General features: G+C 37.4%; 1 long non-coding RNA gene across 1 annotated transcript in view; it reads left to right on the top strand.

The window, feature by feature from the left end:
• The window catches only part of LOC111094820, a 163927-nt gene that overhangs the window by 48442 nt on the left and 88665 nt on the right, over positions 1 to 26820 (top strand). The gene's annotated exons all lie outside the window — the stretch shown is intronic.

Raw genomic sequence — 26820 nt, 5'->3', positions numbered from 1 at the left:
CACTGCTTATTAATAAGTGCCTCAGGAGCAGGCCTATAGAAAATGGTAGTCAGGGGGGTTAGAGCATGGTTTAGTGAGGCGGCATGAGTTTGAAAGGAGCAAAACTTTACTTTTTTTTAAAGATTTTATTTATGTGGTCATGAGAGACACACACAGAGAGAGGCAGAGACACAGGCAGAGGGAGAAGCAGGCTCCCTGCAGGGAGCCTGATGTGGGACTGGATCCTGGGACTCCAGGATCACACCCTGGGCCAAAGGCAGGTGCTAAACAGCTGAGCCACCCAGGGATCCCCAAACTTTACTTTTTTTAACATGAGTTTTAAAATATGTGGCGATGTGAAGTGTTGGATAATAAACAGGCTCTGTTTCAGAAAGCTTCAGAGAACTAGTGTCTTCTGAAGGAAGTCAGGTTTCATTTGGCTTTGGTGACAAATTTGTCTTGAAGGGGATATAGGAGCATATCATTGAATGAGGTTCATGAAGGGCCCAGTGAAAAGATTGTTGTTGTTGTTTTTTTTTTTCTTTTTTGACGGGGAGTGAGGAGTGTTCTTGTATTATCAAGAGTACACAGTAGTATGGAGAAAAGAGTAATAGGGACACGTGTGGGCTCTGATATCATATTGACTTGGCTTAAATTCTAATTCCATAAGTTAAAAGCCCTGTAATTGTGAACAAGTTATTAACTTGAGTTCCTTGCTTATAAAATGGAGTTATATGCAGGTCATGGATTATTTTGAAGAGTAGTGAATTGATGCATATTTGTGCTTAGCACATAGTAAGTGTTAAATAAACGTTATTATGATGATGATCAATTATGGTGAGGAGATGAGCAAAGATAATAGAGACATGAGGCCTAGTGGCATTAACTGACTTTAAATTGTAGAAACCTGGGGGTGTTCTCATCTGTGGTATAGTATGGAATTTTGAGACCAACATGTTGGAACATGGAAATAGGGCATCAGTGAGCATGCCAGAGCTGTCCGTCTGGTTCATTGGCTTTTCTCCTGGTATTGGGAAGGTAATGGGCAAAATTAGGGTGGTTCTTCTACCCACTCCCTTCAATTTTGCTACAGAGAGAAAAGTCCTGTCGAGATGAAGAGTGGGAGACTATGAAGGAAGATGAATTAATTACCACTTTTTTTTGGCAGAATCTGAGAATTATTAACAAAAAGGTCTGTCTTGTCATAGGAACCATACCCTTATCAAAAGGAGACTCTTTCCCCAAACTTTGAACATCTTACTGGTTCCGTCTTCATTTTTTTGTTTATTTTTTTATTTGAGTTTGATTTGCTAACATATAGCATATCACCCAGTGCTCATCCGGTCAAGTGCCCCCCCTCAGTGCCCGTCACCCAGTCACCCCATCCCCCGCCCACCTCCCCTTCCACTACCCCTTGTTCATTTCCCAGAGTTAGGAGTCTCTCATGTCTTGTCACCCTCTCTGATTTTTCCCACTCATTTTCTCTCCTTTCCCGTACAACCCCTTTCACTATTTCTTACATTCCCCATATGAATGAAACCATATGATGTTTGTCCTTCTCCTACTGACTTACTTCACTCAGCATAATATCCTCCAGTTCTATCCACATTGAAGCAAATGGTGGGTATTCATCATTTCTAACGGCTGAGGAATATTCCATTGTATACATAGGCCACATCTTCTTTTTCCATTCATCTTTCGATGGACATCGTGGCTCCTTCCACAGTTTGGCTATTGTGGACATTGCTGCTATAAACATTGGGGTGCAGGTGTCCTGCAGTTTAACTGCATCTGTATCTTTGAGGTAAATCCCCAGCAGTGCAATTGCTGGGTTGTAGGGTAGCTCTATTTTTTTAACTCTTTGAGGAACCTCCACACAGTTTTCCAGAGTGGCTGCACCAGTTCACATTCCCACCAACAGTGCAAGAGGGTTCCCCTTTCTCCACGTCCTCTCCAACATTTGTTGTTTCCTGTCTTGTTAGTTTTCACCATTGTCACTGGTGTGAGGTGGCAATGTGACAGGATACAAAATCAATGCCCAGAAGTCAGTGACATTTCTATACACTAACAATGAGACTGAAGAAAGAGAAATTAAGGAGTCAGTTCCATTTACAATTGTACCCAAAAGCATAAGATAACCTAGGAATAAACCTAACCAAAGAGGTAAAGGATCTATATCCTAAAAACTACAGAACACTTCTGAAAGAAATTGAGGAAGACACAAAGAGATGGAAAAACATTCCATGCTCATGGATTGGAAGAATTAATATTGTGAAAATGTCAATGTTATCCAGGGCAATTTACACATTCAGTACAATCTCTATCAAAAATACCATGGACTTCCTTCAGAAAGTTGGAACAAATCATCTTAAGATTTGTGTGGAATCAGAAAAGACCCCGAATAGCCAGGGGAATATTAAAAAAAGAAAACCAGAGCTGGGGGCATCACAATGCCAGATTTCAGGTTGTACTACAAAGCTGTGGTCATGAAGACAGTGTGGTACTGGCACAAAAACAGACACATAGATCAATGGAACAGAATAGAGAATCCAGAAATGGGCCCTCAACTGTATGGTCAACTAATATTTGACCATGCAGGAAAGACTATCCACTGGAAAAAGGACAGTCTCTTCAATAAATGGTGCTGGGAAAATTGGAAAGCCACGTGCAGAAGAATGAACCTGGACCATTCTCTTACACCATACACAAAGATAAACTCAAAATGGATGAAAGATCTAAATGTGAGGCAAGAATCCATCCAAATCCTAGAGAAGAACACAGGCAACACCCTTTTCGACCTTGGCCATAGCAACTTCTTGCAAGATACACCTATGAAGGCAAGAGAAACAAAAGCAAAAATGAACTATTGGGACTTCATCAAGATAAAAAGCTCCTGCACAGCAAAAGAAACAGTCCACAAAACTAAAAGACAACCTACAGAATGGGAGAAGATATTTGCAAATGACCTATCAGATAAAGGGCTAGTATCCAAGATCTATAAAGAACTTATTAAACTCCACAGCAAAGAAACAAACAATCCAATCATGAAATGTGCAAAAGACATGAACAGAAATTTCTCCAAAGTAGACTTAGACATGGCCAACAAGCACATGAGAAAATGCTCCACATCACTTGCCATCAGGGAAATACAAATCAAAACCACAATTAATTACCACTTAAAATGTATTCTGTTATTCTGTGCTTATGTAGAGTTGTTTTCCTCTCAAGAAGTCACTGTGGGTCTAAGCCGCACAAGGGAAGAACTTCTGAGAGCTATCATGTGTTGCTTCCATTTCAGTGAAGTAGTGCAAGCATCTAGGTCCATCAGTCTTGGGAAGTGGAGTCTTCAATTCCAAGAATATTTGTTGAATAATCTCTGTGTATTTGGTAGCCCTGCTAGATCCTAGGGTTATCAGGAAGTATATCTTACTTTTGTATCCTTCCCCCAAAACCCTGGGTTCTTGCAGAAATCTTATGATTGAGCTACAGTGTCCAATGGAGAATAGGAAGCATCAAATCTACTAATTTTAAAAGATCCTCTCAGCTTAGAATTAGATCAAATAGGATAGAAAAATATCTCTCCAATGTAAGGTTTGAACTGTGTGACTTAAACTCCTAAATTCTCAGCCTTATTTACCATCTCCCTCCTCTGTCTTATACATAGTTTAAAAATTATGAAATCTGTCAAAGATACAGAAAGGTGTGGAGGATAATATAGCTAATACTCTATATTCCTCTACATGTTTACTTTGTACCAGGTGCTGTTCTGTGCACTTTACGTGTATCAACTCATTTAATCCATATACAATGCTATGAGATAGGCTATTATTATTATTCTTATTTTGCAGATAAAAACAGTATCTAAGAATGTATGTAATTTATTCAGAATCACCCAACTAGTAGGCAGTCTTTCTCTTAATCACTTATACTATACTGCTTTTCATTTGTCATTGTTAACACTTGCATATTTGCTTCAGATATTTTTATAAGAAAAATTACAGAATAGGGGTAGCCCTGGTGGCACAGCGGTTTAGCGCCGCCTGCAGCCCAGGGTGTGATCCTGGAGACCCGGGATCGAGTCCCACATAGGGCTCCCTGCATGGAGCCTGCTTCTCCCTCTGCCTGTCTCTGCCTCTCTCTCTCTCTCTCTCTCTGTCTCTCATGAATAAATAAATAAAATATTTTTTTAAAAAAGAAAAATTACAGAATAGAGTTAAATCTCCTCATCAGATACTCCTAATTTCTCCTCTTCTGTCTTCCCAAAGGTAACAGCTATCCTGAATTCAACGTTTATCAATTACATGTATATTTCTATAATTTTTCTCTCTGTATATTTATACATAGATAATACATAGAAGTTTTTTGCTAACTTTTTATAATTTGTTTTTTTTTCACTTAACAGTTTTTGAGATGTAGTCTTGTTGATATATACAGCTGGAATTTGTTCATTTTTATGATGTTAGTATTCCAGTGAGCATATATTGTACCTATTCTCTTATTTATGACCCTGTGGTAGATAGCATTCTTTTCCCAGTTCTTTATCCCTCCCTATATCCACACATTTTCATTGTGCTTTTTAAATTTTGTCCGTTAGAAGCAGAATGTATTTTCCTGCCCAATTAATGTTACTCTTGGCCATATGACTTGCATTAACCCAAGGAATGCTAGCAGGCATGACACAAGAAGGGGCTTGAAATGTGTTTCTACATTTGAGCCTGCCCTCTTGCACCTCTGCTAACATCATGGCAGAAAAAAAGCCCCAGCTAGCCCACTTGTCCAAGAAAAAAAACAGCACATAGAACAAATCTGTACCGAATTCGTGGCTTGGAACCAAAACCAGGTCAGCCCAGCTGAGATCATTAGATCCTCCTTATGCAGCCTGAATACAAGTGAGCAAGAATAAATGAGAATTGTTTTGAGCCCCTGAATTTGGGGGTAGATACAGCTGAGACAGATTTTATGTTTGTTTCCAATATTTTACTACTAAAAACAATTCTGCTGTAAGTAATGTGCAGTTTCCTTGAATGTGTATGGGTTTCTCTTAGGTACACATCTAAAAGTTGAATTGCTGCATTATAGAGTATGCACATTTTCAGCTTTCTGAGGCACAGTGCTAGTTTTCCCTGCAAAGTGTAATTATAACTAATGAACGGTGTTTTTTTAAAAGATTATATTTATTTATCCATGAGAGACACAGAGAGAGAGGCAGAGACACAGGCAGAGGGAGAAGGCAGGCTCCATGCAGGGAGCCTGATGTGGGACTTGCTCCCCGGACTGGGATCACGCCTTGAGCCAAAGGCAGACACTCAACCGCAGAGCCACCCGGGCATCCCATGAACCATGTTTTGTTTGTTTCTTCACCTCCTAACAATTCCTATTTTCATAATTTCATCTGTTTGCCATTCTGACAGGTATTGAATAATATCTCATTTTATTTTACATTTCTATGATTACTAATGAGGTTTAACATATTTTTCATATTTATTGTGTATGTGGGTTTCATTATGTATGTGTTTTCTGTTCCTATCCTTTGCCCATTTTCTATTCATTTTATAAGACTTTTAATGTTTCATTTTTTCATATCTATCTGCTCTTGCTCCATTTCAGTAATTTCTTTTTTAAAGCAGATAATTGCTTTATTTATCTCTTTGAACACCCTAAAGTACTTATTTTAAAATCTTTCTCTAATTCAAGGATCAGTAGACCTTTTCTGTAAAAGGCCAGACATTAAATATTGTAGGATTTGTGGGCCAGACTCTGTGACAACTGCTGAACTCTGCCTAAGTAGTATGAAGGCAGCTTGAGATCATACATATACAAATGGACATCACTATGTTCCAATAAAACTTGATTTACAAAAACAGGCATTGAGCTTCATTTAGCATGAGGACCATGGAACTGACTGTGGTCTACAACTAATTTCATCTGGAGTCAATTCCAGTTCATGATTGATTTTGTTGATTGTTCTTAGTAATATAGATCTGTGTGCATTTTAGATTTTGGGTTTTCTTTAAGGGGAGCTTTTTTTTTTTTTTTTTAAACAATTGCCTCCACCCAGTCACAGTCCTCCATTTCAGTCCAAAGTCATGTAATTTCTGTGAAATCTCACTCTGACAAAAAAGGTGATACTTCTTTCCTATAGAGTATTTATTTGTATTAATTGTGCCTTTGAATATGTCGTACTGTGTTTCTGGCAGGGGAGGAAGGTCGGGGAAGGAGGTAAACACATTTTCTCTACTATGTTTTTCATTCTTGGGAACAGGGTCTATGTATTGTTTCTGATGCCTAGTAACTAGAAAAGTATTTGCTGAATTTCTTGGAACATTTTCATTAGAGTTTTAGAGGAATATAGATTTAAAGAAAACAATCAAATTGAATTAAAGGATTTGATTTGAAAAAGTTTCTTATCTTCCAATATAATACACTGCTAACTGTGAAGTAGAGAAGCTGCAAAGACATTTATAGACTCTTACTTTCTTACTACCCGATTAATAGGAATTGACCTGGAATGAGTTCTTACTATAGTGAGTATTCCGACAACTGATTTAAAGAAGGTTAATACAGACAAGAATCCTCCTTTGGTATAACAATGATTGTAGTTAATTATACATCCATTTTATTTGAACGTAATTTGATTCCATTTACTTGAGAACTCTTGTACACAGGAAAAAAAACATTAAGGTGAATGAAAAGTTAGAAGTCTCAGAAGAGTTTCAAATGAAGTGATTAACACTGAGGACATAATTGAGAGGCTGTTGAAGGTATTATTTCAAAGAAATGTCTTTCTTTTTTTTTTCTTTTTCTTTTTTTTAAATCTGAGTTCAATTTGCCAACATAAAGCATATCACCCAGTGCTCATCCGGTCAAGTGCCCGCTCAGTGCCCACCACCCAGTCACCCCAACCCCTCGCCCACCTCCCTAGAAATGTCTTTCAAATCAATGTGTTATTATATAGTAGTTAATTTTGTTTTCTGACATAAAAAAATCATTGAAGGCTTGCTTATATGCAGTTTATTGTCAGTTTGCTTTTTATTCTTTCTTAATGCCAACATTATATAGCATACCTTGCCTATTTTTAAGTGATTTTCACAGCATAATTTCTCTTTAAAGATATATCACTCTTTATTTCCCTTTATCTCTTACTATATATTTTAAGTTATATCTGCACCATTATTTTACATCAATGTGATTACAAGTAGGAGGGTGCAAAGTTTTAGGAGACCATTTTACCAAAGAGTTTTAAATTGTTACCATTCTGGAGTTTAGGATTTCTCCTTATTTTGTCATTTCTGTTGAGGCTGGCCTGTATTTATCGTAGCCAACACATAAGTTATGCATGTGGTCTGTATGTATCTCTGACCAAAGGGTAAAAAACAGAATATTCAGTGTGCATTTTAACCCCCAAATAATCTCCATAAGATTATTTCAGAGAAAAAGGCCAAATTACTACTGTTGTCAGTTTGACTCCAGGGGGCAGTATAAAATAAGAAATAATAAGGCCTTACCTACTCATAGTTTGTACTTAATGTAATTATCAAAGCCAGAGGGAAATGATGGATTTTATGAAGCCAACCAGAATTTCACTGTGTAAGTTATATCCTTCTGAGATGGCTCTTTAAATGTGGGAGCCAGAGTGTCCATTTGAATTCTCATGGGAAGGCTAATAACTGCTTTCTTGCCGTGTTTTAGTGTTCTCATCTGCAGTCCTTCTATGATTTTAACACAGACAATATAGTTCCTGTAAAAGACTTGTTAAAAATTCCCTGTATTTCAGATGGACCTTTCCTTATGTGTACACATGCACACGTGAATAGACAGGTCCCCACATATGCATATCACATAGCCAGAGATAGGAAGCTGTTAGCATACCATTATGGCGATACACTTAAGCAGGTGACATACTAAAATGGTGGTGACAAAAGCAATTCATTATTTAACGGCAGGCTCTGTTCTAGGACCTTTATATATTAACTCTCATTTAACCTTATAACAAAATCTCATTTTTACAGATAAGGAAATTGAATCTTCGTAATTTACCCAAATACTGCCAGCTAGCAAATGGCTAATGAGGATTCAAAAACATATGTTCTTTTTATTATGGTAACCTATATGCCTATACCCTAGCATGTATTTTTTTGCAAGAAGAAATAAGTACCATTTGGAAACAGATTTTATGATCCCATTCTGTGTGTCTGTTTTAGTGCCACAGCAGTTATTTTAAAAGACTCTCAATTTTTGTTTGGGAAGAACAATTTTACCACTTCAATATTTAGTCTGCACTTGCTAAAAATCACATCCTCAGACTAGTGAATTTTAAAGGGCCACCTTGCCCAACTCCTAAAGCAATTATAGCTCCATAGCAGAGGATCTTGTGTTCAGTAGTACATTGGTTCTGGTTGCACAGGCTAGACTTGGTTGAGTCATCATATTAGAAAAATATGTAAAGAGCATTTTTGGCTCAAGACCAAGGAATTGATGTTTGGCTATTACTATACTGTGATTAGTTCATTCTACATCCTGCCCTGTCTACTTCATCAAGCAGTGCTAAGGACATCTACGAGGTTAAGTGCTTAAAGTTCTTTTTATTAAAAAAAATAGCAAACAAACTGAGGTCTACCTTCATTTTAATCTTCACATTACCAAAGATCAAATATAATGATAATATGAGCAGAATGGATTAAATTAGGAGTGAACATTCATAAATGGTGATTGTAAATTCCTGAAGAACATGTGGGTTAAGCTGTAAGGTAACCAGTGTTGATAAATATTCTAAAATACTTGTTAGTGCCTAGAATGATATAGATCATTACATGTGATACAGACCATAAAGTTCACTTACTCCAACTCTCTCCTTTTCCAGATGTGGAAATTGTCCCAGGAACAAACTTTTAATTTCTGATATGTGTGCAATGTGTAGCAAACCCATAAAAGAGCAAACATCATTATGCTATCATTCCATAAGAGTCACTTCTTACATGACTGTGACAGTCCAGTCCCCAAATCTGGATTGTTGCTAGTTACATATAACTAGTCCAGATTTTTTGAAGGGGCTCTTTCATTTACAGTTTATAATGATAATAAAATAAAATGATTGACAATAAAGCAGTGTTCAGCTATTAGTTTATCATTCCCATTCAACAAGAAGTACTGAAACCCTGAAGAAGATATGGCTCCCTTCTTTCCTCTTGAAATTTTTCTCAGACTCTTCCTCCATGTACTGCTTAGTGTTCTTTTAGATCCCTGCTTTGGGGTCTCACTGGCTATCCTGGAATGATCTCTTTCTTGTAGCAGGATCTTAATTACTAATTGCAGAGGAGACTAGATCTCTTTGCATCTGGAATTGTTTAAAGTTCAGATTTTTAAATAACAACTCTTTCTCAATTGATTCTAAAGAAGGCTGTTTTCCTCTAAATTGGATCTGCAAGATGACTTCTCATTACCCAGGAAATGGCTTATTTCTCTATTTGTATGGGTCTGCAGATTTCTGCTTCTCTGAACCTCTCCTTCTACTGCTAGTGATTTCCCTGCTGAGACAGTTGATGCGCGGGTGGGGGGATGGTTATATTCCTTTCATTTTTGTGGGTAGCCTAACATCTAGATTGGTATCTGATTTACAAAAGTATCCTCCAGTGGAAAGAGGCATATATGCTATAGTATTTTATACAAATACAATTCCATGTCCTCTAGCTATAGCAGGCCTGAAATTTACTCGTAACCATTTCATTTCTAGTTTGCCTAATAAACATTAGGATTTTGGCCATTCATAACTATGAAGTTTATTTTTAGTATCAGCTGAATAAATTAAAGCATTTAGAAGGGAACTCCTTTGTCTTCTCACCACTTAGTCACCCAGACAACTTGTTTGTATACACATCGTCTCCACCTTTTAAGGACAATAGAAACAGCATCATTCCTATTAAAGGTCGTCTTTTCCACTACACTCTGTATCCCACCCCTTTTTGCATATTCAAGAATGGTAGACCCTCAGTGGACTCCTCTCTGTCCTGCCGTATCAGTTTCTCATTCTCTGCTGGATTGTTCTCAGCAGCAAATAAATATGCTCTCAAATCTCCCATTTTAAAATAAAACTCTTCATCTCTTGCTTCTAAATTCTGTCTTTCCATCACATCAAACTTTGCATGTTTATATTCACCTCCATATTCACCATGATCTCTTAGCTTCCACATGTTTAGGTTTGTGTCCCTTCCACTCCACTAAAAGTGCTCTGGTCCAGATCATCAGCAACTTCTAAGGTGCCATGTGCAGTGACTAATGCTCAGTTATTCCACAGACGTGGCCAAGCCCACTGTAAGACTCATCTCCTCTTGCCTTCTGTGACATCACATTCTCCTCACTGACCACTGTTTATTGGCCTCCTTTATGTGCTCTTCTTCCTCTTTCCAAGTTTTACAGTGTGCAGGGTCTTAGGCTTTATCCTTGACCCTTTTCTCCCCTTCACTGCACTCACTTTTCAGTCTTATGACTGCATTCTATGTATATTGCTATGATTTGCTGGTTCATATATTTAACTTAAATACTTCCTAAATTCCAGATTTATATTTTCAGCTGCCTACATGCCGTCTTCACTTGGAGAGCCTTCTTAAATTTACCATGGCCAAAAGAGAAGTTTGGATCTCTGCCCTTCCACTTTCACCCCACAACTCCTCCTCTCCTCCTCTTACCCATCTCAGTGATGAGCGCCACCACTCATGCACTTGTTCAAACCAAAGTATTAGGTGTCATCCTTCATTCCTCTCTTTCCCTTATTCCTTATACCCAAGCCATAGCAAGTCTTATAGGTTCTCGGTTTCTCTCTCTCTCTCTCTCTCTGTGTGTGTATACAATCATTCAAACTTGTCTCTTTCACTTCATTTCTACTGTTGTTACTTTAGTCCAAACCACCATCATTTATATCCTGAGCTTAACTAGTCCTCTTGTTTCTTTTCATAGCCAAAGTGATCTTAGAATATAAAGCAGATCAGGACATAACTCTTAGGATAAAAATCCAATCTCCTTATCATGGCCTGTAAAACCCCATATAATCTAGGTTTTGTCTGTCTCTCTTAAATATTCCCTATTACTTTCTTTGCTACACTGGCCTTCCTTCTTTTTGTTCACCATACCAAACTACTTTCTATCTCACATTTTTGTACTTCCTGTATTCTGTTTTGCAAAATATTTTTCTTAAGATATTAGTAGGGTTGCTCCTTCCCTCTTATCAAATTAGCCTCAGCACTTTGTGAGGTTGCATCTCCCTTACCTGTTACTCTGTATCATATTATGCTATTACTTCAACAACAATCCTCCTAGCATATATCGCTGAAGTTATCTCAGCTATTTGTATATTTTTGAAAATTCTCTTAGAACCAACTAAGCTCCATGAGAAGACCACATTACTAGATCCCTTGATCTCGAACAGTGTCTAGCTTAAAGTAGGTACACAGTAACTGTTAGATGATTTCATTTTACATGATTTTCAAGCTATTTGAATTTTTCATTTTTTAATGAAAAGGTATTACTGGATTCCAGATATTTAACAATTTGATGTAAATTTGATGCTACATATTGAAATATATTCCAAAATTTGATGTACATGTGTTCATTTTATCTTCTCAAAAGTACTATTTTTAGTGCTTTGCAGATGGTTTATATTTTTTGAACTAATTTCAAACTGATATAGAAATTGTTTATTTGATTGTTTTATATTTTGTTTGAAGAACACAGGTTGCTCTATGACTATGCACACACATGTGTGCACACACATGCTATTAAGAACTAGCTATATTTGTTAATTCAGATTTTTAAAAGTTCTGCCCTTTCATTATTGAAATCTTCAAATATATAGGAAAGTTGAAAATATTTTACAGTCAATATCTATATACCCACCACCTAGATTGTAACATTTTACTAGGCTTGATTTTTGTCATAAACCTATCATGTACCCATCCTTCTTTCCAGAGAGATAGTATTTTAAAAGACTATTTTAATTTATTTAAGATAGTAAATGTTTCCTAGGGTCTTTAATTTCAATGAGAAATGAAGCAGAGGTACCTGAGTGACTCATGTGATTGAGTGTCTGATTCTTGGGTTTGGCTCAGGCCATGACCTCAGGGTTGTGGGATTGAGCCCCACATTGGACCTCACACTCAATGCAGAATCTGCTTCAGATTCTCTCTCCCTCTGCTTCTCCCCCTGCTCACGCTCTCTTTCTTTCCAAAATAAATAAATAAAATCTTTAAAAAAATGAAGCAGGTTGCTATTTACTTTGTCTTCCAAATGATTAGAATGAACACTCTGGTATGTTAAACCACTGTATAGTTGACTCAAAATTTACAGAAGCCAACAATCTAAATTGTGCTTTGAAGCTGGTACTCATATATGGTGACAGATAATGTCATGATGAGTGAGGAAGGAACTGGGTTAAAATGAATTCTAACATGTAACAGAGGATGTTTAGTTTCAACTAGAAGCAACGGGAAAACTAAACATTTAAATTAATAAAAGCTGTTAGGAAAATAACCACAGTTAACTTCATTTGTTTCTTGGTGGACTCTAATGCCCATTGTCTCTTTCCTTTATTTAGTCTATTTCACTGCTCATTTACACTTGTGTTAGTGGTTAGCAAGGAGGCAGGGGAATAAATGAGAGTATCCAAATTGATTCAAGCCATGTGATGAGGCTATGAAAAATTTCAATGCTAATGAAGAAATTCATAGGATCATAGGATACTGATTAATAGACTCATATATGGAATGATGGAACCAAAAGGTTCCTTACAGATCACTTAGTACAATATCATTTTACTGATGGGAAAACTGAAACCTTGTGAAGATAAAGCAGCTTTTTTAAGGTCACATTTTCCTGAGTCATGCATAAGTGAAACATGAAGCCAATATGTCTAGAAGCCGCCTTCATTCTCTGAAGAAGGCCATAAAGATTTCATTATCCTGGCCTATGTGATCACTTGGGTTCTTCTAGTTCTTTTTTTAAAGATTTTATTTATTTATTCATGAGAGACACACAGAGAGAGGCAGAGAGATATAGGCAGAGGAAGAAGCAGGCTCCCTGTGGAGAACCTGATGTGGGACTTGATTCCAGGACCCCAGGATTATGACCTGAGCAAAGGCAGATGCTCAACCACTGAGCCACCCAGGTACCCCTGGTTCTTTTAGTTTTGACATTTTGTTCATTGTCTGATTGGACTTCAATTGCAACCTGTCTGTTCTATATTTTTTAAATTGCATTTATAGTATTTTAGATGACATGAGTACTTAGGGTTCAATTAGTAATAGACTTTACTAATTTAATAGACGTTGAGTGTCTATTTAGTTTGACTAAATATTAGTTTGAATATTCTTTTGGTTTGAAGCTTTTTTCGATGTTCCTGTGTTATCAAGGCTTGACCAAAGAAAAAAGCTTCAAGTACCATCAGAGGCAGATCCAGGTTTTATGGGACTGAAGTTAATGCAATTCGGGCATCAAAATACAAAATGAAGGGTGAGAAAGAATATTTTATAGGGCCAATATAAGCGAGAGGCCCTGAAGCTTAAGCTTCATTAACTTTACTGTAACCCACCTGTGAATGCCAGAACTAATATATTAGCTGGGTGAATCAATGTTTTTCATTGCACAGGGAAGGGAAGAGATTAAAGGAAGCTAATATTGTCTAAGTACCTACTGTGTGCCTGGCATTATGCTAGGCACTTTACACATAGTGTCTTATTTAACCCTCACACAACTATGAGACTGATAATATATATGGGCTGTGTTATATAAGTTGGGCATGTCTAGTAAACGGCAAAAATAGGGTTTGAACCTAGATAGTCATGAATCCAAAACCTGTATACCATACCCTTATATGAGAACAGCTATTATCACAAAGTTCTGTTAATCACTTTAAAAAATAGAAATATGATCAAATATAGATATTGACAAGGGCTTACAAATTCATAAATGATAAGTACTCAAATAATGATAATTCAAGACAAAACATTTTATTTGCCATGACAAAGGTTTTAAGATAGAACCATTACTATCTTTTTTGCCAATGGTGTGAAGATTCTAAGAAATATAAACACGAAACAGCTTTTTTTTTTCCAAGTGCTGCTTTTATCCATGCTCTCTCAGTCCCCTAATTCTGTCCCTTAGCATCTTTAATAGATTCTATTAATTAGCGGCCATTTATATTTCAAATTTTGTTCAATTTAGTGTTTATTTATTTATTTTTAAAGATTTTATTTATTCATAGAGATGCAGAGAGAGAGAGAAAGAGGCAGAGACACAGGCAGAAGGAGAAGCAGGCTCCATGCAGAGAGCCCGACGTGGGACTCGATCCAGGGTCTCCAGATCACGCCCTGAGCTGCAGGCGGCGCTAAACTGCCGCGCCACCAGGGCTGCCCCAATTTAGTGTTTAAAGTCCAAAAGCTGTTCCCACCTTCTGCGGCAAGTGCAGACAGAAGTCATGACCCTGGCTAGGTGGTAGGGAGTGGTGTGGGAGCTCAGTGTCAACTGGTTCTGAGATGCATTTAACTCATTCCTTTTCCCAAACCAATTCTTTTGGTGTTGGGGAAAGGGATGGGGGGATAGTGGACACAGAGCTCTTCTTACATAATTTATTGTTCACTTTCTGTGGCTGGGGATCCTAGTTTGTCCAGTTTGGTAGCTTCTGCTGCTGTGTGGTCTTCTCATATGTGAAGTGTGTGGCTTTCTTGAGGTACTGTTCAACTTCATCCTGGCCCCTTCTATCATTGAAGGTTTCCTCAGCTTTGGGTTTTAGTCACTAACATTCTGTTAAAGGATTATTTGGACTAGTAGAAAGAATTCATATCCACTTTTTGATAAGGGAAACCTAACTAGCGTGTCCGATAATTGGAATAGATCTAGGATTTCTAGGATTTGGAGAAACAATGATAGATCTAGTGTGATTAAATAACTGAAAAATGAATGAAGTATCATTAGTTTATTTATGCATCTGTACATATGGATGCCATAGTGTAATGGGTCAGAGTTTGGGTTCTAGGGTTCGAAAGACTTAGATGCATGTGTCAACCTGGGAATATTAGCGCTGAGTTTACATTTAGAATAAATTTTGGCAGATTTTTTTAAGGCCCATTTCCTCATAAGCATTTCAGTTAGCAACAGAGGCCATAGAATGTGCTATAGACTCCATGTGTTCTCCCAGAATTCATATGCTGAACCCTAATCCCCAATATGATGATATTTGAAGGTGGAGCCTTTGAGAAAGGATTAGGTTCATGAGGATTGGACCCTCATGAATGAGATTAGTGCCTTTATAAAAGAGGCCCTAGATAGCTCCCTTGCCCCTTCTGGTATTTGAGGACACAGCAAGAACTCTCATCAGATACTGAATCTGTTGGCACTGTGATCTTGACTTTTCAGCCTTCAGATCTGTGAGAAATAAATTTGTACTGTTTATAAACTTCCCAATCTATGGTTTTCTGTGATAGCAGCCGAAATAGACTAATACAGAATGTAATCACTAATATGTTAACATATAACATCAGTGGTTCTCAACCATGGCAGCACATTAAAGTCATTTAGGAAGTTAAAAAAATTCTCATGGGGCTCCTGGGTAGCTGAGTAGGTTAAGCATCCAGTTCTTGATTTTGGCTCAGGTCATTATTTCAGGCTCCATGCTCAGTGTGCTGAAGATTCTCTCTCTCCCTCTCCCTGTGCCCTTCTCCTCTCATGTGTACACATGCTCTCTCTTTTAAAAAACATGCTCATGCCAGGGGCTCACTCCAAAACAATGAAGTCAGAATATCTAGAGATTTGACCTATGCTTTGTTTCCAGTGTGCAGCCAAATTTATAAGCCCATTAGATTAGATGAACCCATTTGTAATATTGTGTTCTTTGCGACAGAGAGAGTCTCTATGATAAGGTTACCATGTTGCACAGCTCTGAGGACCATAATTCACAGCTTGGTCTATGTGATGGCACCTACTGGAGTTGTGCAATGCACAGCCTGTGTGACAATAAGTGATAATCCTGATGATAACTCTCTAGAAAATCACAAAGAAGTAAAACATCAGAATACTTAAACACCCATTCAAGACCAGTGGTTTTCTTTATTATGGGTATCTTCTATAAAAATTTGCCTATGAAAGGAGTGCCTGGGTGGTCCAGTAGGTTGAACATCCAACTCTTGGTTTTTGGCTCAGGTCATGATCCCAGAGTTCTGGGATCGAGCCCTGCATCGAGCTTGCACTCGATAGACAAGATAGACAGTAGATAGTCTACTTGAGGATTCTCTCTCTCCCTCTCAGTCTGCCCCTCCCTCCACTCTCTCTCTCTCATGCTCTCTCTCAAATAAATAAGTAAATCTTAAAAAAAAAAAAGAATTTGCTTCTGGGTGCCATAGCATGGTAGTTAAAATGTTTGGTTCTGGAGAATTAAATAATACAAGGCAATGTATTTGAGCTAGGGAATGAGCTCAATCTGTTGGTTGACAGTTCACCAAGTTTAAGATTGGATTGATGAAAAATATACCTTAGCATTTTCTGCTAATATTCCTCTACTCCAGGGTCAGTAAACATTTTGTTTTCCTTTTTTGGGTAGTGTAAAGTAGTGGTTTTATTTTATATTCTCTTTTAATTAAGTTCAACTAATTAACATATGGCATAATTAGTTTCAGAGGTAGAGTTCAGTGATTCTTCAGTTGCATATAAAGTAAACATTTACATTTTCTGTAAAGGCTTGGTAGTCCGCAAAAGTTGTTAGTCATCTATTCTTTATTTTTGATAACCTTTAAAATACTGAAATCCACTCATAGATACAGACTACAAAAATAGGATGTGTGGGCTGTAGTTTGCTGAACTCTGCAAGAATAAGGAGAAACTCTTAGAAACATTAATGCAGAAAGAATAAATTACCTAGAAAGGAAAAAATAATCAGATTGGAATTGGATTTCTCATTTGCAATACCCAAACTAGAAAGCTCTTAAAATGCATCTACAGACTACTGATCAGAAAGTACCACAGCAAGTAACATCCTTAGATTAAAGCAAAAGGACCTTTTGCCACAAACCTTGATCTTTAAAGGGAACATGATGACCTTCCTCTGGGTATGACTCACCTCATAGGCCAATGAGTACAGTGAGTAAAGGGGTCATGCCCACCTGGAGCCAGTATTCTAGGAGTCAGCAACTGGCCTTCTCTGCCACCACTTCCTGGTACAGAACTGGAATCAAGGGATTTCTTGGGAACTTATCCTTTCAGGCCATTATAAAGGTATGCTTATCAGGGTAGGAGAGTAAAACATGTATAATGGTGTATTAGCTTGGTTTATAGCTTTTAAATATTTAATTATATGGTACATGGACTTTTGTTTCTGTTCTTGCTCTGAGCCCCATAAGTGTTAGAAGAAGGCTTGACCATAACCCAAGAATCATACTCAGTGATATGTCAAAGATATTACTAACACAAAGATATGTGGAAATATGTGAGAATTTAGAGATTATATCATCCATGAACCTCATATGAGTAAAACACTTGAAAAAATTAGTAATAACCAAACACTAAAGGAACCAAGATAGAAACCTCAAGATAGAAAAGAAGAAGAGTAAAAACCATGGTGAGCAAGGTTTTAGAAAAACAAAGGGAATAAGTTAGAAAAGTTGGATTATGTGCCTTATAGGGCAGAATAAGGGCTCTAGAAATAGGATATAATGCAAGGAAAATTTGAATAACTGTTGAACTATTTTTTTCCAAATTTTTCTTTAAATTCAAGTTGGTTAATGTATAGTGTAGTATTGGTTTCTGATGGAGAATTTAGTGATTCATCACTTACGTGTAACACTCATTGCTCATCACAAGTGCACTCCTTAATGCCTGCCACCCATTTAACTGCTAAACTATTTTAACCTGGAAATGAGGAAAGACAAATGTCTTTTTGCAGTTGTAGTGGTGTTACTGCTGTAGCAATAGCTAGAAAAAAAGAAGTTACAAATATTCTAAAGACCTCAGGTGTTGAAAAGGAAGAATTGGGGAGGATGTAGAGCATCTTGGCAGAGGATATAGTGCTGTTTGGTATGGGAAATATGGCAGTGGTTTCAACAACCATGAGTACATTCACATGATAAAATATGCAGTTATTTAAAAAGAACCAATTAGATTTATACCAGTTGACTTGGAGGGGATATCTATGAGTACGTGTTTGGAAAAAGGCCAATGCAGTAAGGTATATAAGAAATTATCTCACTATTATAAAACAAGTAATCAAGGGGCTAAACCTCCCCTATATATGTTTGTTACATGTGTGGAGTTATATGAGCCCTCAGAATATGGAGTGATACATACATATAAAATTGTTAACACAGGCCAACTGGGGTGTTTTGGATATTGGAAGGGAGGAAGAGAGGGAAACGTTAGAGTCAAGTAAAAAAAGAAATGACAGGGATGCTCCCTTTCTCTTAAAATGGTATTCCATTCACAAGAAAGTATGGGAAATGCTAGATTGTACTCAGTTAAATAGGCCTCTTTATTGCAGGTCTTTGCAGAAACCCCCCCCCATATGTTAAATATACACTGTAGATTTTTAAGAGATGGATACATTATGTGATACATTCTTGTGACACACCCTAAAAAAGTATATTGCAGAACATTTTGGGAAATGACTGCTTTAGCCATTTTTAATGTGAATATATTGATATTGCCCTCTGGTAGATATATTATTATAACTTTCTGGTTCTATGTGTTTATTAAATACATAATTAAAGTACCATGGCATATTACTTACCATTATTTAGCACCCCCAGATTGTTTGGAAGTGATTATTTAGGCATTTCACTTTCTTCTCATGTGTATTCTATTGATTTGGTGAATGCTGGATATTGCCGTTTTTGATAACATTTCTGTCAAATATTCCTTATACATTCTTGGTTCTAGTAGGTTTTTGAGGTGTAGGTTTATCTTTTCCTTCCTTCATACCACCACCTCCTTCAATTTTCAAGGGTCACCATGACTCTACATTAAACGGACTATACTTTTTCAGACACTGAATGATTCTTTTCCTTTTCTCAACTCGAGCTTGTACAAACTGACAGTTTAATCCAGATACTGTGTAATCCTTTGAATTCAAAGCTTGGACACTGTTGGAAGAAAGAAATACATGTTTTCTATCATCTCAGTCAAAAGACGGAATTGAAAAGGGAAATGTTGAACTATAAGTATTTCCAGTCTTTTGCTGAATACTGTCAGGTTAGGAAAGGTGCACAAGAGTGGCTGCACCAGTTCACATTCCCACCAACAGTGTAGGAGGGTTCCCTTTTCTCCGCATCCTCTCCAACATTTGTTGTTTCCTGCCTTGTTAATTTTCCCCATTCTCACTGGTGTGAGGTGGTATCTCATTGTAGTTTTGATTTGTATTTCCCTGATGGCAAGTGATGCAGAGCATTTTCTCATATGCATGTTGGCCATGTCTATGTCTTCCTCTGTGAGATTTCTGTTCATGTCTTTTGCCCATTTCATGATTGGATTGTTTGTTTCTTTGGTGTTGAGTTTAAGAAGTTCTTTATAGATCTTGGAAACTAGCCCTTTATCTGATATGTCATTTGCAAATATCTTCTCCCATTCTGTAGGTTGTCTTTGAGTTTTGTTGACTGTATCCTTTGCTGTGCAAAAGCTTCTTATCTTGATGAAGTCCCAATAGTTCATTTTTGCTTTTGTTTCTTTTGCCTTTGTGGATGTATCTTGCAAGAAGTTACTATGGCCGAGTTCAAAAAGGGTGTTGCCTGTGTTCTTCTCTAGGATTTTGATGGAATCTTGTCTCACATTTAGATCTTTCATCCATTTTGAGTTTATCTTTGTGTATGGTGAAAGAGAGTGGTCTAGTTTCATTCTTCTGCATGTGGATGTCCAATTTTCCCAGCACCATTTATTGAAGAGACTGTCTTTCTTCCAATGGATAGTCTTTCCTCCTTTATCGAATATTAGTTGCCCATAAAGTTCAGGGTCCACTTCTGGATTCTCTATTCTGTTCCACTGATCTATGTGTCTGTTTTTGTGCCAGTACCACACTGTCTTGATGACCACAGCTTTGTAGTACAACCTGAAATCTGGCATTGTGATGCCCCCAGATATGGTTTTCTTTTTTAAAATTCCCCTGGCTATTCGGGGTCTTTTCTGATTCCACACAAATCTTAAAATAATTTGTTCTAACTCTCTGAAGAAAGTCCATGGTATTTTGATAGGGATTGCATTAAACGTGTATATTGCCCTGGGTAACATTGACATTTTCACAATATTAATTCTGCCAATCCATGAGCATGGAATATTTTTCCATCTCTTTGTGTCTTCCTCAATTTCTTTCAGAAGTGTTCTATAGTTTTGAGAACTGTGTGGAGGTTCCTCAAACAGTTAAAAATATACCTGCCCTACGACCCAGCAATTGCACTGTTGGGGATTTACCCCAAAGATACAAATGCAATGAAACGCCGGGACACCTGCACCCCGATGTTTCTAGCAGCAATGGCCACGATAGCCAAACTGTGGAAGGAGCCTCGGTGTCCAACGAAAGATGAATGGATAAAGAAGATGTGGTTTATGTATACAATGGAATATTACTCAGCTATTAGAAATGACAAATACCCACCATTTGCTTCAACGTGGATGGAACTGGAGGGTATTATGCTGAGTGAAGTAAGTCAGTCGGAGAAGGACAAACATTATATGTTCTCATTCATTTGGGGAATATAAATAATAGTGAAAGGGAAAATAAGGGAAGGGAGAAGAAATGTGTGGGAAATATCAGAAAGGGAGACAGAATGTAAAGACTGCTAACTCTGGGAAACGAACTGGGGGTGGTGGAAGGGGAGGAGGGCGGGGGGTGGGAGTGAATGGGTGATGGGCACTGGGTGTTATTCTGTATGTTAGTAAATTGAACACCAATAAAAAAAAAATAAAAAAAAAAAAAAAAAAAAAAAAAAAAAAAAAGGAAAGGTGCACAAGTATTTTGATAACTGACTTAGATGTTTTCAAGGACTCAGAAGATAGGATTGAGAGATTGTACACTTAATAGGCATTGATTGACATAGTTTTACAAGCTAGCTAGTAGTGACAATTCTTGTGAGCAATGATTTCATTTTTACAGTATTTCAGACTCTGCAAAGCTGCAAGTAATGTGGAATCATAGAATCTCAAGAAATGAGAAACAGGACGAGCTAGAGTATGATGCAGTAACAAATTGCCCCAGATCTCATAGACTTAAAGCAGCAAATGCCTCACTCACACTACAAACCCTCTATGAGTTGGCTCAGGATTCTGCTCCTACATTGTCCTCCCTCTAGATCCCAGGCTGTTGAAACAGCCACCATGTGGAATGTTGCCAAATGCTGTAGCAAAGGGGAAAAGTGACAGTAATAAAGCTCTTGAAACTTCCATTTTGCCCAGCAGTGAAGTGTGTCACTTTTGCTCCACAGCACAGGCCAAAGCATATAACATGGCCATGCCTAACTTATTTTTTTTTAAGATTTATTTATTTATTTGAGAGAGAGAAAAAGAGAGAGAGAGAACACAGGGAGGGGCAGAGAGAGAGAGAGAATCTTAAGCAGATTCTATGCTAAGCTCCGGCCTGACGTGGGGATCAGTCTCACTACCCTCAGATCAGCACCTGAGCCGAAACCAAGAGTCATAGGCTTAACCAGTTGCACTACTCAGGCGTCCCGGCTACATCTAACTTCTAATGGTTGGAGAAGTGCAATTATCCTATGCACAGATTGCTGTAATCTTTTGAAGAACTAAAACTCACCACATGGACCTTCGAAAGTCCATCTAATAAACCCAAACAAGATCTTATTCTTGCAATGGCTAGTTTATACACTCATACACATTCTCTGAAATCATATACTTAAAAAGTTGCATTATATCTGTATCATTACTCTCAGTATTAAAATTCTTTACCTATGACTAGGGCCTTAAATTTGAGTATCCAGCCTGACATATTATTGTAGTATTTGTTTGGATTTAACATTCTTCAGGTTCTTACTAGGATTTGTGTGTGTGTGTGTGTGTGTGATTTTCTGAATTAAATATGTATTAGAGAATATTTTAATACAAATGGTACTTAATGTAAAAGGGAATGAAGAAGACCTAGTTTTCAGATATCCTATCAATATTTATTTTTATTTTTATATGTATATTTTTATTGGAGTTCTGTTTGCCAACACATAGTCTAACACCCAGTGCTCATCCCATCAAGTGCCGCCCTCAGTGCCCGTCATCTAGTCACCCCATCCCCCACCCACTTCCCCTTCCACTACCCCTTCTTCATTTTCCAAAATTAGGAGTCTCTCACGTTTTGTCAAATGGTACTTAATGTAGAAGGGAATGAAGAAGACCTGGTTTTCAGATATCCTACGAATATTTTTTAATGATATTCCAGGAGCTCTGGTAATGACCAAATATTTGAGAGTGGGAAGGTTGAGTGAAATAAAGGGTAAGGAGAGATTAATTAGAACACATTTCTAGTCTTTATAAATCAGAATTTGTGTGTTTGAAAGATGATTTGATTCAAGATGAATTTAATTCTATTTTATTTTTATTGCATTAGCTTTAAGCTTTATTGCAGCATTAAATATTAATTTTATATTTGTAAATCACATTAGTAATATTAAAAAATAAACATTTAAAATAGTACCATGTTCAGAAATGGAAATGAGTGAACACTTTTTTAAAAAAATTAAAGAATAATTGACATTCAGTATCATATTAGTTTCAGATGTACAACATAGTGATTTGATATTTTGATACATTATGAAATGCTCACCACAATAAGCCTAGTTACCATCTGTTGCTATACAAAGTTATTACAATATTATTGACTATGCTGTACATTATATCCCCATGAATTGTTTATTACTGGAAAATTGTACCTCTTAATCCCCTTCACCTATTTCATCCATCTGCCAAACCTCCTTCCTGCTGGCAGTCATCAGTTTGTTATATAAGTGTACTTCTGTTTTGTTTTGTTTGTTCATTTTGTTTTTTAGAATCCACACATAAGTGCAATCATATGGTATTTTTCTTTGTCTTTCTGACTTATTTCACTTAGCATAATATCCTGTAGGTCTATCTGTGTTGTCACATATGGCAAGATCTCATTCTTTTTAATGGCTGAGTAGTATTCCAGTGTGTGTGTGTATGTGTGTGTACACACACCACATCTTCTTTATCCATTCATCTTTTTTTTTAAGATTTTATTTATTTATTTATAGAGACACAGAGAGAGAATGAGAGGCAGAGACACAGGCAGAGGGAGAAGTAGGCTCCATGCAGAGAGCCCTACATGGGACTCGATCCAGGGTCTCCAGGATCACCCCCAGGCTGCAGGCGGCGCCAAACCGCTGCGCCACCAGGGCTGCCCTATCCATTCATCTTTTGATGGACACTTAGGTTATTTCCATATCTTGGCTACTATAAATAATGCTGCAGTGAACATCTTTCATAAACCAGTTTTGTGTTATTAAGATAAGAAAGGTAGACTAGAAAATATATTGAGGGACATCTGGGTGGCTCAGTGGTTGAGCGTCTGCCTTTGGCTTAGGTTGTGATCCTGGGGTCCTGGAATCAAGTCCTACATCAGGCTCCCTGCAGGAAGCCTGTTTCTCCTTCTGCCTATGTCTCTGTCTCTCTCTCTGTCTCTCTCATGAATAAATAAAAATCTTAGAAAATATGTTGAGTACAGCCTTTTAAATTCTCATAATTTAAAGCCCAATTTTTCTCAAGATTTATTTTTGGAGATCTCAAACATTACTACTAGGAGGACTTAGGGAATAATTTTCCTTTGGGAGAGTCATATGGGCTAGATAAGGTTGAATAGAGCCAGAAATCAGTTTTCCAGTATTTTCAAGTTGTTTTTTTTCTTTAGAAAATATATGGTGATTTCTTTACTATAGTCACTATTAACAGTTAAAATGATTGCTTCCAGGCTCCTCAGTCACCTTGGATTGGAAAATGAAAATGACTTTATTTATATTTTTAAGATTTTATTTATTTGAGAGAGAAAGTAGAGAGAGAGACAGACAAGCAGACAATGTGCTGAGCACAGAGCTGGACATGGGGCTGGATCTCACAATCCTGAGATCATGACCTGAACGGAAATCAAGAGTCAGATGCTTCACTGACTGAGCCACCCAGGCACCCTGGGAGACAGAGAAGCTCAAGCAGGCTCCACCCCCAGCCCAGCACAGAACCCAATGAAGGCTTGAACTCACAACTCTGAGATCACGACCTGAGCTGAAATCAAGAGTTGGACAGTTAACCCACTGAGCTACCTGGGTGCCCCCAAAATGACTTTAATTAAACAAAAATATACATCTGCAGTATGGGAACATTTTTGAAACTAAAGAAAATCTGAGGGTATTTTTTTTAATAACAGTAATAGGAAAAAGCTACTACAGACCACTTGTAAATTTTTTTTTTACTTTGTAAATTTTTAAAAAAATATTTTATTTATTTATTCCTGAGATAGAAGAGAGAGAGGCAGAGACACAGGTAGAGGGAGAAGCAGGCTCCATGCAGGGAGCCCGACGTGGGACTTGATCCCGGGTCTCTAGGCTCAGGCCCTGGGCTGAAGGCGGCACTAAACTGCTGAGCCACCAGGGCTGCCCCACTTTGTAAATTTTTAATCCCCATTACAAAGAAGTTACCAAAGCTGCTAAAGGTAGAATAATGATGCTTAATGTGGGGTACATAGTTTTTAAGACCACATATGAACCTCTTCATTTCACCTCCCTGCTTCTAGATAGTAGATTGTATTGGGTTCATACTATTTGCTGCTTCTATACTCTAAAGCTCCTTGGCCTGCTGTGGTCCTAAGCTGATCTTGGTCCTGTATTTCCCTGAATGTCTTACTCAGCTTCTCTCATGCTCATTTTGAGAGATTTCTGATTTTTCCTTTTGCAGATATAAATCACCAAATTCTGTGCACACCTATTTTGCAACAGGATGGCTAACACTTAAATCATCTCAAAATAAGCTTATTTTATATAAAAATCATTCCAACAGAATGAGTATTTGTCTCCATTTTGAAAGTGAGAAAATAGTCTCAGATTTAATGACTTGTCCAAAGAGAGTTAATATTTTGTACCAAAGTCTTTTTACTCTCAAAACCCATGGCTTTCTACTGCAGTGAGATGGCTCCCTAAAGACAGTAAAACAATTTATATAGAGAAAATTAGTATTCCCAGAGCTATAACCACTTTATGAGAAATTTCCCATTAGTCCTCATAACACCTAACCTAGCAAGAATTCTAACCATTTAACAGCTAGAAAAAGTAAGACTCAGATGTGATACTATTATTGTCATGTTAGCAAGAGAAGTCATTGTAATAAGCAAAAGAAGCAGATAAACCACCTTTTAAAAGTATGCTCTTGGGGTGCCTGGGTGGCTCAGTTGATTGAGTGTCCAATTCTCGGTTTTGGCTCAGGTCATGCATAAGCTCAGGGTCCTGGGATCGAGCCCCGTGTTGGGCTCTGTGCTGAGTGTGAAGTATGCTTGGGATTCTCTCTCTCTCTCTCCCTCTGACCTTCTTTTCTCTCTCTGTCTTTCTCAAATAAATCTTAAAAAGATAAAAAGTATGCTCTTTCAACTCTTCAGTAATTGATTATTAATACTATGTTTTGGAACAAGTATTCACTAAAATTCATTAATTTTTGTGGTCTAAACCCCTAAACTGATAATCCTCTAAAAAGATTTTTATTTGTCTCTTTGGTATTACTAAGCACACTTCCTTTCTAATAGCCCAGAATTGCACTGAAGAGTGTAATTAATGGAATGAAGAAAATGCACTCAATAATTCGAAATTTATTGATACTATTTCATTTAAAATGGTGGCATTGAATATAACCTTGATTATCTTTTTTTAAAAATGTTAGTTGAGCAGTAAAAAACACAAGACGTACTTGTTATTCCACTTTTAAACATTTTGGTGAAATATAGCAGTTCAGATAATTGAAAACACAGCACTTCATTACAGTGAGATGAGTTTTGTGGTTTAACTCCTTTCCCTCTTATGCTATAGAGTTAATAGAACTGAATTGTTAAATGAGTATGCTTAAAGTGTTCACACTGACCCACCGTCCCACCTAAATAACACAGAAGGTTAGACCCCTGCTCATAGCTCTCATGCACTTCCTCTCATCTCAGTGAGTCACATCGGACTCATTGGCTGAAAACTGTGATCAGTTTACCCAATGCAGAGAGCCATTGGCACCTCTGATTCTAACTTCTGTAAGCAAGTATTGTTTCAGAGGCAGACCTACCAGAAAGTCACTGAGTATGGCTTACAATGTAAGGCAACTGTGGAAATGTCAGTTGATTATTTTGCATCCCTTATTTTCATTTATTTTTCTTCTTCCAGGATGTTAATGCTGTGTACTTTCTTGTAGCACTCAAGTATATTCTCTATGTGTGCCTACTTTGTCTTTATCAGGCAACATTGGCTTCATTGGGAATAAGTATGGGGATGGGATAGTTCTCCCAGGTGTCATGAAGCCATAACCTCAATGAGACTGAAATGTAAGGAAATAGTGGAAGATGTGGGTTATAAGCAAAGAATTCATAAGGCTACAATTAGTAGAAACTACTCACAGCAGTTTAAACAAATAGCGGTTAGCTTTTCTCATAAAACAAGAATCCTGGAGACAGGCAGTTCTTGGCATTAGTTTAGTATTGCATCCATGCAAGTATAATTTGGTAGAAATAAGAAGTTGATAGCTTCTTTAATGAACCTACATCCCATTCCGAATTAAGCCTAAAATCATGAACATCTCATATTATGTTCAGTCTTTCCCACATAACCGGTCTCATCTTTTTTCAGTCAT

This window comes from Canis lupus, chromosome X (assembly GCF_011100685.1).
Source record: "Canis lupus familiaris isolate Mischka breed German Shepherd chromosome X, alternate assembly UU_Cfam_GSD_1.0, whole genome shotgun sequence".
NCBI lineage: Eukaryota > Metazoa > Chordata > Mammalia > Carnivora > Canidae > Canis > Canis lupus.
This window is presented reverse-complemented; position numbering and strand designations above follow the sequence as displayed.